This window comes from Bos indicus, chromosome 8 (genome assembly GCF_029378745.1).
Source record: "Bos indicus isolate NIAB-ARS_2022 breed Sahiwal x Tharparkar chromosome 8, NIAB-ARS_B.indTharparkar_mat_pri_1.0, whole genome shotgun sequence".
In the NCBI taxonomy this organism is placed as follows: domain Eukaryota; kingdom Metazoa; phylum Chordata; class Mammalia; order Artiodactyla; family Bovidae; genus Bos; species Bos indicus.
In genome coordinates, this window is record NC_091767.1 from 111,590,122 (window position 1) to 111,603,424 (window position 13,303).

Sequence of the window (13,303 nt, forward strand, 5' to 3'; positions counted from 1 at the left end):
AAGCGCGTGCACACACACACAAGCACACCCACAAGCGCGTGCACACACACACAAGCACACACACATACACAAGCGCATGCACACACACACAAGCACACACACGCACACAAGCACACACACACAAGCACACATGCACACAAGCGTGTGCGCACACACGCAAGCGCGTGCACACACACACACACACACACACACTCCAACACCAGTCGGTTGAGGCGGGGAGAGGGCGATGCCTTTTTTTTTTTTTTTAAAAACCCGAAAGGCAGTAAGCCATTATTAGCAAGAGCTATATTGAGCATGCTTGCCAGACAGGCAGCAGAGCTGAGCTCCAGTTCCGCCCAGACATGTGCCTTGCCATTTTCATTTTAATCAGCCTGCTCAGGACGGCTGCTGATTCATTTTGCAGGATGTCCCCCTGGGAGCCAAGGTGGAAGCCTGAGGCAGGCTGCTACAGCCTCCGTGCAGCCACGCGTCCGCCGGGGTGGGGGCGGGGTGGGCTGCACCCGCGCAGCCCCTTCAACATGGCCGTGGAGAGGTCCTTCCTGAGAGCAGGTCCACTGCGGGCCACAGCACAGAAGGGAAAGAAAAAAAAATGTCACATCGCCATTTGATTATCCAAGTACACCCCAACACGCGCGCGCGCGCACACACACACGCCCCACACGCTCACAGACTGCTGCACAGAAAAGCTTGAAATTCTAGCTCCTTTGTGGTCATTGTGAAATGCAGCACACGCATATCTATCGCTTTACCTGGAAACTGGCTGGGGAGGTGTACCTGATTTAGCTGGAGACTTTGATTTGTGGGACTGACAACCTTATTATGCAGTGAGCTTATTATTGATATTATTCTGCTCTCGGTTGCCATGGCCACCTTGTGAGAGACATTCAATTTTCTCTCTTCCATCATCATTATCTATGAGGCCATCTGTTGTGGAAAATGAATTCAGGCTCATTTGCATGACTGATAAGCAATTTTTTTTTATCTATTTAACAGAAGGTCATATGCCGGGGATTTGGAGCTCGTGAAAAAAATGTGGAAAAAAAAAGCATATCGAGAGGATGAGTGGGAGTGTGCGCCGGGGTGTGTGTGGAAGGGAAGCGGGTCCCTCAGGCCCGCGAGCCTGGCGTGCTGCGTCTGTCGTTCCTGCCTGGGCGACATTTTTTTTCCCTAAGCTACTGCACACTAAACAGGAAGAGAGCTTTCCTCGCAGTCTTCTTCAAGCCCCCTGGTTTTTGTACTCGTTGTTGGTGGGTGTCTTTTAATTTTTTTTTTGATTCCCTGGACAATGGGTTATGATATCAATATTCACTGAAGACAAAAAGCAGCCTTTTCTGCGTCTCGGTGGTAGGCATACTCCTCATCATCCTTTCAAACTTGGGGTGGACGAGGGCTTGCTTGCTCTCTGTCTTTCAAGCCAGCTCAGTCACCAGCCCTGAGCTTGTCTCACTTGTGAGCGGCTGTGGTCATGTCGTGAGGTACGTGGTCTTCGTTAGGTTAATTCTGGGGACTTAGTGGCCAGGATCTGTTTTTACCGGAGTTCAAGGGCTGGGGCTGTAATGCCTATTGTTTGCTCCTGTTTAAAGTTATTTTTATAGCATGGCTGGTAGCTGACATGTTCCCTGGCTAGGAGTTTGTAATCCACACAAGTCTCTTTTTAAAGCAAAATGGGTATTATGTTGCATGCTCTAACCATGATGATGTTTATAAAAAAGACCTTGCTGCATGAACTGTACTTGGATGATATGCAGATATTGAAACAAAAACTTCCCAGAGACTTTACTGGATTACTTTACGTTGCAAATAAAACAAGTCATTTTTTTTAACAAAGGCTGTTAAAGCATTAGATATTCTGGATGTCATGTTATATTGTCTGAATGGTAAGAAAGTTGACTTAGCTGATTCAAATTGAGAAACTCAAATAAAAAAATTTAAACTATAAGTGAAATGTTTCAAGTTCATGGTAATGAAACAGTGTTTCATTTCTAACAGAAATATGCCTTTAACACCACTTAAATTAATGCACTAAAAGTTCAAGCTGTAAATTTTATCTTCAAACTAGATAAGAATAAAGCCATAAATATAGACACATAAAAATATGCATATAATGGCTAGCTATTCAAAATATACAGCTCTGATTTTGAATTTAGTATTTATTTAACCATGATAACTTATTGTAGCTCTAAAATGATAAAAAATTAGATAAAAATCTAATTTTAAATTACTTATTTAGTTAGAGTAAAACTGTTTGTGATAATAGGAGACTTTAGGTGTAAGTATTTGTATTTTTTACAGAACAAAACTAACTTCATAGACAAAAGCCCCCTAGTACCACCCTTACAGTCATAAAGGAGGCTTTCTTTCTAATTGTTCAACTTCATGAAAGTCATGTGGCTTTTTAAATGATAAATAAAGGCATGTTTTCCCTAGATAAAACATAAACAGATAGAAATGGGATTATTTTAAAATTAGAAAAAGGGTTTTTGCACAACACTCTTTTCTGAAAAAACATCACCACTCATATGTTAATACCTGTAAGTTTTCACCTCTTAAGAACTTTGAATCCAAAGTGTGGATTGTATATAATACATGCTAGTGATATCTTCTAGAAAAAAAAGGAAGTTTGTTTTTTCTAACTGACCTAAAGAGAAGCGTATGATTCTATCACCTCAAGAGCAATAGGTCAATTGATCAAAATTCTCCATAAAGTTGTAGATAGCAATACATTTTCTTTATCAAATACAAGAGACCAGAACTGATATGTTTGTATAATAGCTCTTTACTTGGTGGCACTTTTAAAACTCTCCCTACAGTATCACAGACTTCTCAGAAGCAATAGTAGCTGTTATATAATCCTCCCTTTTTTAATCAGCCATTTTTTTTTATTTTAGCTTGAGTATTAGAGAAATTCTTTTTAACAACCAATTTTACATTTAGAGAATTCAAAACAGTAAAAGCCTGATAGTTTATGAAGATTATTTAAAGTGACATCACTTTTCTCAGAAGGCTGTGTTTTAAGCATCAGTAATATGATACCTGGATTTATGTTATAACATGAAGGATTATGTTGTTGCCTCTTGATCAGTACATACAGTCTTCAGATTTGTGAAGCAAAATTGTCAACTTCTGAGAAACCTATGAGGTAGCAAAGTTGATTTTTTTCTCTAATACCCTCCCCCCCCCAAAAAAAGTTAATTACCAATCTTGGTTGGATTCTTCCTTGCCTCCCTGACGTTTGACTGCTGCTAATTCACTGATTAATCTCATTAATGTGATTATAGTAGGATTTGGGGTTGGCTGCCATTGTTCTGCAGACAGTGCTATTCAGCCAGAGCACTTGCCACCTCATTCAGTTTTGCTGTGATTTTTAAAGGCTGTTGAGTGAGCCATTGTGAGCAAAGCTCTGGCCCTTTCCCTTTCAGCACCAGGAGCTGTCCGCTGCTGATAGCAATTACGATCAGCTGGGACTGACTTCCTCCCAGTTTACTGGCAGTGGAGAAAGGGCTCAGTTTCATCACCTTAATGACTCTGTTCATGGAGGTGGAAGGGGGAGAGGGCTTTATGGTCACAATAGGATGTTCTGAGGAGTGGGGCAGAAGAGATTGGCAATCTCCAGACCTTTATTTTGCACATAAAATTTTTACCCTACTTTTCAAATTACCAGACAGGATTTCATCAAAATTACTTGCATATATGCAGTTGTGAGCTGGAAAACTGTGAACAATGTGGACATGTTTTTCAAATAGAAAACTATTATATACTTATTGATAAAATTTCATTTTTGAAAAGATGAGCCAGAATTACCAAGATGAACCAGTACGGCAGAAGTACAGTTAAAACACACATTTCAACTCCTCTTGAGTTAGACTTGCATTCTCCAGCAGAACTTAGGCCAGTTTCATGAATCTGTGTTAGATCCTGAAATCAAGGTTGAAGGCCCAATAATTTGTGACCATGTGTGTGTGGTGTACAAAAATTCCTACAAGAGTGTGAGTATATAGTTTCCTTTGGATTTTAGGAGCATGATTTTAGGAAAATATGAATATTTTTCAGAGAATGGACTTCTTCAATATTGACTTTCATTGTTCCTGTCATATTTTCAACCCAATTTACTTTTCACCCAACATTTGTTTTTTTCACTCTCAAAAATGTTTATATTTCATAATTCATGACTGAATACACCCAATTATTTCACTGTCTGATGCTTTGCAACTCTTTTATACACCAGCTTTCTGTAGATAAAGGAATGAAATGAGCTCTTTTGTGGCCTCAAACCTTTTTAAAGTTTTTCTATTTGTTAAAACTATATTTAAAATTCAAAACTTAGAGTTAATAATCCGATTATTTGGTGATTTGCTTTTAGAAATACTTTACATGTCTGATAGATAATCCAACCATTTCTCTGAGGAAGATTCATTTTGTTGTCTAAAAAATGCTTTCAAAGTCACATGTATAAATTATATTTCCAACTCTACCTGTGGGGCAATCTAATTTCAGTGAAAGATATTGTCTGTAGAAATATATCATCTGAAATACTTTTACTCATTAAACAATTTGGTGGCTATATTTTTAACTTCAGACAACTTAAAATTGTATTTCCTCTTAGAAATTTTATATTAAGAAACCCATTCAGTGGGGTAAGAGGGACTAGAAAGACACTTTCCTATAATGACTCCTCTGCCTCGATGCTGAAATGTGGCATGGCTAGATAATCCCTGAAGTCCAGGACTATGATTTCCAATCAATAACCAGTCTTTCAAATGCATCGAGTACTTTACCATAAAGTCTACCTTGATGCAAGGTCTCACCAGAACTCTGCCTAAGAAGCAAATGAATGGCAGATTCAAAAAGAGATTTTCAGTTTTCCTAAATTCTAATAATCAAATTGTTTACATCATAATTTGATTGCAATAGTATTATGCATGTTCTTATTTTCAAGATTTAAAAACATTTTCTCATAAATGACTTTTTTAAATTTTTCTTTGAAAAGAAACATGTAGCATGCCTTAGAAAAGGGTAATAGAGGATAAACTTGAACAAAAACTTGAAAATAATTAACATATTTTTCACCAAATAAGTTTCATCATAGTGCAGTCTTTCTCATAACTCTTACCTGACATTGATTTACACTTAGTTCAAACTAAAGAGAAAAGATAGCACAAACTTAAATAAGAAAATATTTTAAGAATTTTATTTTGAAGTTGTAAAGGTAAATCACATGCGTACATTATGTGTGACAGATATAATATATGTATATATTTTAAATTGGCATACCCCACAAATGAAAAACATTGCCTATAATGGTCATAACTTGTACAAGGAATAATGGCAAATACTTTTGTAGTAATTTATTGTATGATTTTTCAATGTCAGGTTAGCTTAAGGTGGCAGACACACATTTTTCTCACATCAGGCTGTGCTTCGATGCTGGGTGGCTTCAGCGGGAAGCGGCTTTGTGTCCTCTGCGTCTCTGCCTCTCTCTGTCTCTCCAGCCCCCTCTCCCCACCCCTCCTGCCCTCTGTCTCTAACTCTGTCCCTAGCTGTCTCTCCGGCTGCCCTCCCTTCTCGCTCTGTCTCTCTCACACCTGCATTGTTCAGGCACACACAATGATTTTTCTATGCCTGTTTTCACAATGAAACTGTGTTAAGCTTTGACATCATAATGAGTCCTTGGGGCATCTATATAAGTAATCAGAGACGGCAGAGAAAATGTAAGCCAGGTGCTATCAAACGAACTAGAAAGAGCGCGTAAATGCTTATTTACTATGTGAGGAGACACTGGTCAGCATTGCTGTGTTGGGCTGCTGGGTTAGGAAATTTATCCTAAAATATATCTCTTTAAAAACAACCCCTGCTCCCCACGTGGTGATTATTGGAAACGTTGGGAGGGGGAGGAAGTGTTTCAGCTGAAGCGTGAGGGGCGTTGTGCTGAGTCTCTCGCAAGGTGCCTGCCTCTCAGACCACGGTGACTTCCAGCAGGGCTGGACGGGAAGGCAGTCACAATCCCTGTGCTAACCAGGATGTCTGGTCTCCAGAGGGCAGGCAGGAGGCTCAGGACTGGGAGGAATCCCCTCTGAAAGCCGGAGGGAGGTGTTCTCGGGGACTTGGGACCTCTGAGCCTCCTCCCACAGAAACCACAGTCAGCGCCTGTTCCGGGGAGCTCCTGCAGTGGTTTATCGGAGGTGGCTGTGCCCTCCCCTCTGCCGGGGAAGGGCCCGATGGAGTGGCCTCGTGTAGGGGAGTGGGGTCAACATGGGCCCCGGGCTCTCCAAGGCAGACTCAGCCCTGCAAGTGCGGAGAAGTAGGCTGCGGAACCGGGCTGTGCTGAAGGGCCCCGACTCTCCGACCCAAAGGTACCTCTTTCTTCTTCCTTAAAGGCTGCCTAGGATGTGTCTGTTTGGGGCCACTTGCAGCTCTTCAGAATTATTTCGCCTGGCTTCTTAGGTACTCTCACACATATTTGCTTCCTTGCTTACCTGGCCATCTGCAGCTCTTATTTGATGACAAATGGTAACAGTTTTTAAAATCGCCTGGTTTGGTGTCCAGATGAGCCCACAATGGACCCTTTCTCCAGTGGAGCTTCTTCTCCAGCACAATGTGGTTGTGGGCGCCGGGCATGTGTGCAGGCTGCCTGGAGTTGTTGTCAAACAGGAGTCTGTGTATTCGAGGCCAGTGTCCAGGGAGGGTGGGAGGGGCTAAGTAGCCGCTATGATTTCATATGGCCTTTCAGAGTGGGGAGTGTCTAAGAGAGACGCTTGTGGAGAGGGCAGTGGTGTGGTTACCCCTGGAGTAGAAGAGTTGTTGCTAGACCCAAGAAGCCATTTATAAAACCAGCACTTTTTTTTTAAACCGGAAAGATGCTAATGAAGTCATGTATCTCTGCTCCCTTTTGTGTTGTGAAATCTTATTTGCTCTTGCCTTCTCAGATAAAACTTTTCCTGGCATTTGTTTTCTTCCAGCCATATTAAAAGCTTGACAATATTTTAACTTTCTTAGAAGAATAGTTCTGTGTCTTTTGTTTGAAAAGAACACGAGAGAAGAAGCTCACCCTGAAACAGAGCAGAGCGCGGTTGGCAACCCAGAGGGATTTTAAGAGTCCATTGGTGTTAACTCTTAGGTCACTGTTCTCTCACTTGAAGTGCGGGGTGCGGGGGTGCGGTGAGCAGGCTTGGCGCCTCTTTCTGTGCTGTTTTGGTGCTCAGAAGCAGGGCCGCGGAAGATGCTGTTGGTTCAGTCGACTTTCTGAGGTCTCTTTGGACATAGCGTGTCTTGACCATAACATCGGTGTGTGTGGGGTCTTTACCATCAGTGTGTGTCTGTGTGTGTGTGTGTGTGCGCGCGCGCGCTGTGTGTGTGTGTGTGGGGGGGGTCTTTACCATCAGCGTGTGTGTGTGCTCTGTGTGTGTGTGTGTGCTCATGTGTGTGTGTTCTCTGTGTCTGGGGGGGGGCGGTATATTTAGACACACGCCCCCCCCCCGGGGGGGGGGGCTGTTCGCAGCCTGACTCGGGTATTCCGCTCTCGTCTATTACATGAAATACGGCACTGCACACGCTGCGCACTGCGCCCCGGAGACCCAGGGGCCTGTGGGCGCCGAGCAGGGAGCGCACAGCGCGCACCCCAAGCCCGCCTGGCTGTGCTGCAGGCTCAATCAACAGTCAGGCGAGAACCCCGGGTTGAGCCACGGCCCCAGCGTGAAGCGCACCTGGCCGGTGACGGGTCCCCCGGACCGGGGCCGGGGGCGGGCGGTGCCCGCGCCGAGCTTAGCGGAGGCGGCCGGAGGGGAGGCGGCGGCCCCGCGCCCCGGGCCCTGCGGATGGCGCTCGGCGGCCCCCGCCCCGGCCCCGTCGCCCCGCGCTGTCAGCTCACTGGTTTGCATCTCCGACTTCAGGCCTGCGAGCTTCCCGTCCGAGGGCACCGCCACTTGTGTCCAGGTGGCAGAATGATTAGCGTGCCGGGGAGCCGCGGCCCCGCGTGCGCGCGCCGCTAGAGCAGGGGCGCGCGGCGACGGTCGGGGCGCGCGCAGAAGCGGGGGAGCCGGTAGTGCTGCAGCAGCTGAGATCTTCTGGGTGAGTCCCCGAGACGGAGGCGGGGTGGCCGCGCCCGCAGCCGGCGGCGAGGCCGGGGAGCCCGGGAATGCCCTGGGATGCGGGCGCGGGGCGCGCGCCTGGACCGCCGGGTTGGCCGCTGGCTCTCCGGGTCCCTCCTGGCCGCTCCCTCCAGGTAAACGCGTCCAGCTCTCCCGGTGGCGTCCGGAGCCTCGGCCCGCTCCCCAAAGTGCAGCAAAGTTCAACTCCTTCGCGAGCTGGCCAACAAAAGGGTCGGGGCTGCTGCTGGCTGGGGGCAACTGCTTCGTCCATTTTCCTGTGCATACGTCTGGAGCGAACATGAACTGTTCAGAGATTATTGTTTTCCGAAATTTACAGCAGCCATTATTCAATGTGTTTAATTAATATTTTCTGAAGCAGTGTATCCAGACCAGTAGAATTAGCAAATGTTGTTTCAATGAAAGCCCAGACATAATTAGTTTTGACTGGTATATATTTTTCCTAGCTGGAAGAAGATTTTAGCTAATTTAACCAGCAACTTACTGGAGATTTTGCAAATCGAACTGAAGTTTCTGTTGATCTGTAGGATCTACAGATAGGAAACAGAAAAATTAGCACAAGTTGATACTTTCAGTGCTTTTCGGAAAAATGGAGACTTTTTACAACCAGTCTTCTGAGTTGAGAAATAAGTAGAAAGCCTGCAGGAATTCCGGTTTTCTATTGTCATCACTGACACACACTCCTTATATAATTCTGTGATTGTAGTGCTGCAATATGGGTGTTTTACTATTTAGTTAAATATACTTTCATCTCAGGGAAATCACTGGTAAATAGTTCTATCCTGTTTTCACAATCCCCACTCTCCTTAAAAGGTAAGGTTTTCATTTTGACTGACCTAATTATTTCATCTGCTTTTAAGGTAGAACTTAAGTAGAAATTATCATCATTTAACTGTCTTTTTGTAGTTTCTTAAATATTACAAATCACTTAAGAATTTTATTTTGAGGCTTTTTTTTTTTACAGAGTTGCTTTACTTCAGCTGTTTGCTTTAGACAATGACAGCGAATATTTGACCAAAAAAAATGCAACTTTTTGGAGGATTATTCCCTCTGTTTAAAACAAAACAATGGCTTTCCAGAAAAGGTGAAAAGAAAAGAAAAGAAAACTACCTTCAATGAATCTAAACCTCCAACATAAGATATTGGAAAACATGTTAACCCTTTATATGCCACTTCCAACTGTTGGCTTCTCACATTTTCCCACTCACACTTGAAGTTTCTGCTTATTCACACTGAGCTTGTTTTTGTAGAACAGGTGAATTTTCCATTTTTATGTCAATGAATATGTATGTATACATATAATACTTTTCTATTTAATTTTTAATTTGCTGGTGTTTTGAATTGAGGCTTTGTTTTTTTAACTTAACCCAAACAATATTAGATACCAAATTATTTCAAAATAAATTAATAAACTCTTAGCTAGACAAAAATGATATTTCTTTTATTTTTCCATTGCTATATTTTATTTTAGAGTTGAGCTGAACCTTCTAAGATTAAAATAATTCCTTTTAGATTTATGATGGGTTGTAACTTTCTTGGGGCAAAATATCAGCTTTTAATTTTTAACCTCAACATGTCTGTTTTCATCCTGACGGGAACACTGGAGTGTTACCTACCACGTTGGTCTCTTTGTGCCTGGCTGCCATTCAGAGGAGAGTCTAGCTCTTTTTTAAGGGCCAAAATTATGTCATATTAGTTTCCACTTGACAGAGTTACTTTATGCCACTCTCTGTCACACTGGTTCTTGGGCATGCTGTCTCTACGGGCTTGGAAAGGGCTAGCCTTCAAAGACAATGAGAGGTCCCAGGGCTGGAAACGTGGTGCTGTGTGCCTAACCGAAAAATGTGGTTTCCAAGAGCATTTTTCTCTTTTCAGTTTAGCTCTAAGGTTGCAGATCAACTTTGGAAAGAAAAGCAGCCTTTTATAGCAAATTTCTTAAGTTCAGTGAGCCAAAATATTAATCTGAAATCAGGCACCTTTGATCCCAAGAGGAAGAGTGGTCTCTGTGCCCAGGGTGGGGGGCATTCCTCAGTGGGTTCCTGGTGATGGGGAATAAAGTGGGGCACCAATATCTTCCCTTTCGAAAAGTTATTGACCTGTTTGTTTACAATTCTGTGCTATGATGTCCCAGGGGTACAGCAATTAATCTCTTCAAAGGTTCTGTTAAGTGCATGGATATATGTGTTTTTAAAATGCCAGTGTGGAAATGTGTGCAGGCTGACCATATTTGAGCCATTGGATTAATATGTATGCCATGTAGACCTCTTTTGGGTGCTCATTAATACAGTTGAAAGGAACTTTATGACAATGTTACGTACTGGCTGCTTCTTTACTGAAGTCTGGCTGCTTAGATGGTGCAATAAAATGGCTTTAAAGAAAATTATCCCAAGATTGTTGCACATTTGCTTGAGATGCTTTCAGGTGTGGGATATTGGACTTGGGTTGCTAAATTAAACAACTCACGGCTTAATCATTTATGGGGTGAGTGGTTCTTTTTAGCACACTGACAAAGATTAAAAAAAATTTTAATTTTATATCAGAGTTTAGTTGATTAACAATGCTGTTAGTTTCAAGTGTGCAGCAAAGTGATTGGTTATACATATGCATATATCTATTCTTTTTCAAATTATTTTCCCATTTAAGTTATTACAGAATATTGAGCAGAGTTCCCTGTGCTATACAGTAGGTCTTTGTTGGTTTTCTATTTTAGATATAGCTGTATGTACAGAGATTTTTATTGGGGGATTTCTAGCTCAGACACTGTTTTGAGTAGTATCTTCATGCCTGGACTCAGTGTATTTTAATGGCAGTCAACAGAATGGTTTCTTATAAGTCAGAATTACCCCCTTGATCACTGGACCCTGAAAGAGATGGTTGCTCCTTAGAGACTGGCTTTAAATCTGGCCCCCTCCCCTCCCTGGTACCCGGACCCACTCGTGCCATCTGAACAGAAGCTGAGAACATAGAGCGTGGTCGCCATGAAACAATGCTAGCCAGACTGGTTGTGGAAATAATCGAGTCTGCAGGGCACCCCATAGAGAGCCATCAAATCGAGTCTGCTCTGGAGCTGTCTGCTGGATGGTGAGCGTTCAGAAATCGATGCTGCATCTGCCAGGGGACCCTCCGGCCCACTGCAACTCCCACCTGCCTAATGCATCCGGGCAAGAGCTTTGCAGAAGCCAGTTTCCTTCAGGATAAATTTAATACGTCTTGAGGGCCAGGCGCAAGCAAATTGATTCTCTCTCTGCGCCAGGAAAACTCATAAACACCCGTAAGAACACAGATTTTCCACAACCTCAGGGTTCAGGGATGCTGTTTCGTGGGAGATCCCAAGCCTACCCTCTTTGTACCTCATGCCAGCATGGCAGTTTTTAATTAGGAAGTTGATTAAAGAGGGCATGGTAGACCACGGATGTATGGTCCTCTGGCATGCTTCCAGCTGTTTGTTGTCTGGGTCGTGCTCATCACCAGTTGCAGGCAAGAGGGGGACTGGTGATGAGGCTGAGGGCGGGAGGACGGAGCTGTCCTGGGGTGAGTGCTCGTGGCAGCTGGCTGTGGCTTCCTCCTTGCAAGCCTTCTCTGCAGACACCCTTGCTGGCCCGTGTGAAAGCAGCGATCCCTGCACTTTGAGCACACGAGTCCGGCCTGCCTTGCACACTGATTCCTCAGTGGCCACTGTGATAGGTCGCAATTTATTTGCATTTTCTGGATTCAAAAATCTGACCTCATGTCGTGGACTTTGGCAAAAACATGGTCCCAGTTCCCGGAAGAGCGCTGTGCTGTTTATCTTTAAGAGTAACTGGTTTTCATTTCTTTCCTTTCTCTTTCTTTCTTTCTTTTTTGAAAGGGAAGCATCTTTCTTCACTGGCTGTTTTTAGGGCAGTGAGCATCTGATCGGAAGAACAGATGTGGCCCTCGCGTTAGTGTCCCTGTGGCCAGTGGGATGGGGACAAGCGCCACGTGATGAGTGACGCCCTGCCCCTCCCGTGAGCGCTTTGTAGAGCTTCTCTGCCCAGAGCCCAGAGAGGCAGGGAGAGATGACCAAGGATGACCAAGAGATGACCAGGGAGGGGTGACCAAGCGAGCGTGGGCCATGGGCTGGCACCCAGGCCGCTGTGTCCAGGACAGACACTGGCTCAGGGTTCAAGGTCAGGGGAGTGTGTCTCCCTCCATGGGAATTCCAGCTGCTAGGATAGAGATTCTTTTTTGTTCTCTCCTCTCAAGCCCAACTCGCACACTTATGAATTATGTTTAAATTCCGTGTTTTTAAAGTTTCTTAACAGTCTAGTTAGAGTCAGTAACGAGGATGGGCAGTCCAGGGGCTCCTTCACAGTCTTCCCTGGAAGAAAAAAAATCAAAGTCAGTGGTGAAACCTAAACAGACAGCTCCCTAAACTCAGCTCCCCCTTCACTTTCAGCACATTAGTGAGCAATTCACACATCCTGCGTGCATTGAGTACCTACTGTGTACAGACCCAAAAGAGGCAGCAGTGAGACAAATCTCTAACCCACAGTGAGTCAGGATCGTATGGATAAAATCATATATATATTTATGTACATATAAAATAAGTATATATTAATATATAATATGTAGCATGTATTTATAAATATAATTTATATAAAAACTGCAAATAAATTTATATATATTTATATATTTGAATACTTCTGTAAATATAAACATATATAGCAATTATGTGTATGTTATATTATACATGTAAAATGTTATATTACATATAGCATACATAATATTTTATATTTATATACTATATATAAATATATACTTAGTCATCACAATTCTTCTATATCTACTTTTTCTTGAATACGTTTTGAATTAGATTAAGCCATTTTTCTTACTTAATAAGAGGAAGATAATCATTGATGTCCATTTCTTAGATGATTAGTACTTCAGGGATCCAGGTGATCATTCTGAAAATTAGCTCTCAACTGCATGGGACTGTATTCCCATTTTTCTCTCTGTAATTGAATATGTGACTTGAGTCTATCCCCTTCTTACGGAATCTGAACTCTGGGTGTGGGAGGGCTCTCGGCGGTTGGCCCTAACTCGTCGTGGTTTGTATCAGTATCTGTGTGGCTGTGTGTGTGCGTCAGTCACCACTCGTGTCGACTCTTTGCGACCCCCTGACTGTAGCCCACTGCCCCCTCGTGATTCGTAGTTACAGCTGAGTGAGTCTTTGCTTGCAT

The 13,303-nt window shown here is 43.4% G+C and overlaps 1 protein-coding gene across 24 annotated transcripts in view; it reads left to right on the forward strand.

Annotated features, from left to right (window-relative positions):
* The first annotated feature begins 1,088 nt into the window (after positions 1 to 1,088).
* Positions 1,089 to 13,303, forward strand: part of MYT1L (myelin transcription factor 1 like) — a 398,154-nt gene continuing 385,939 nt past the window's right edge. For 14 of the 24 annotated variants that reach the window (XM_070795425.1, XM_070795427.1, XM_070795430.1 and 11 more), the window contains exon 1: positions 7,563 to 8,064. The gene's annotated coding sequence lies outside the window, so the exon portion shown is untranslated. The other 10 variants (XM_070795435.1, XM_070795436.1, XM_070795441.1 and 7 more) reach the window with 6 other exon arrangements.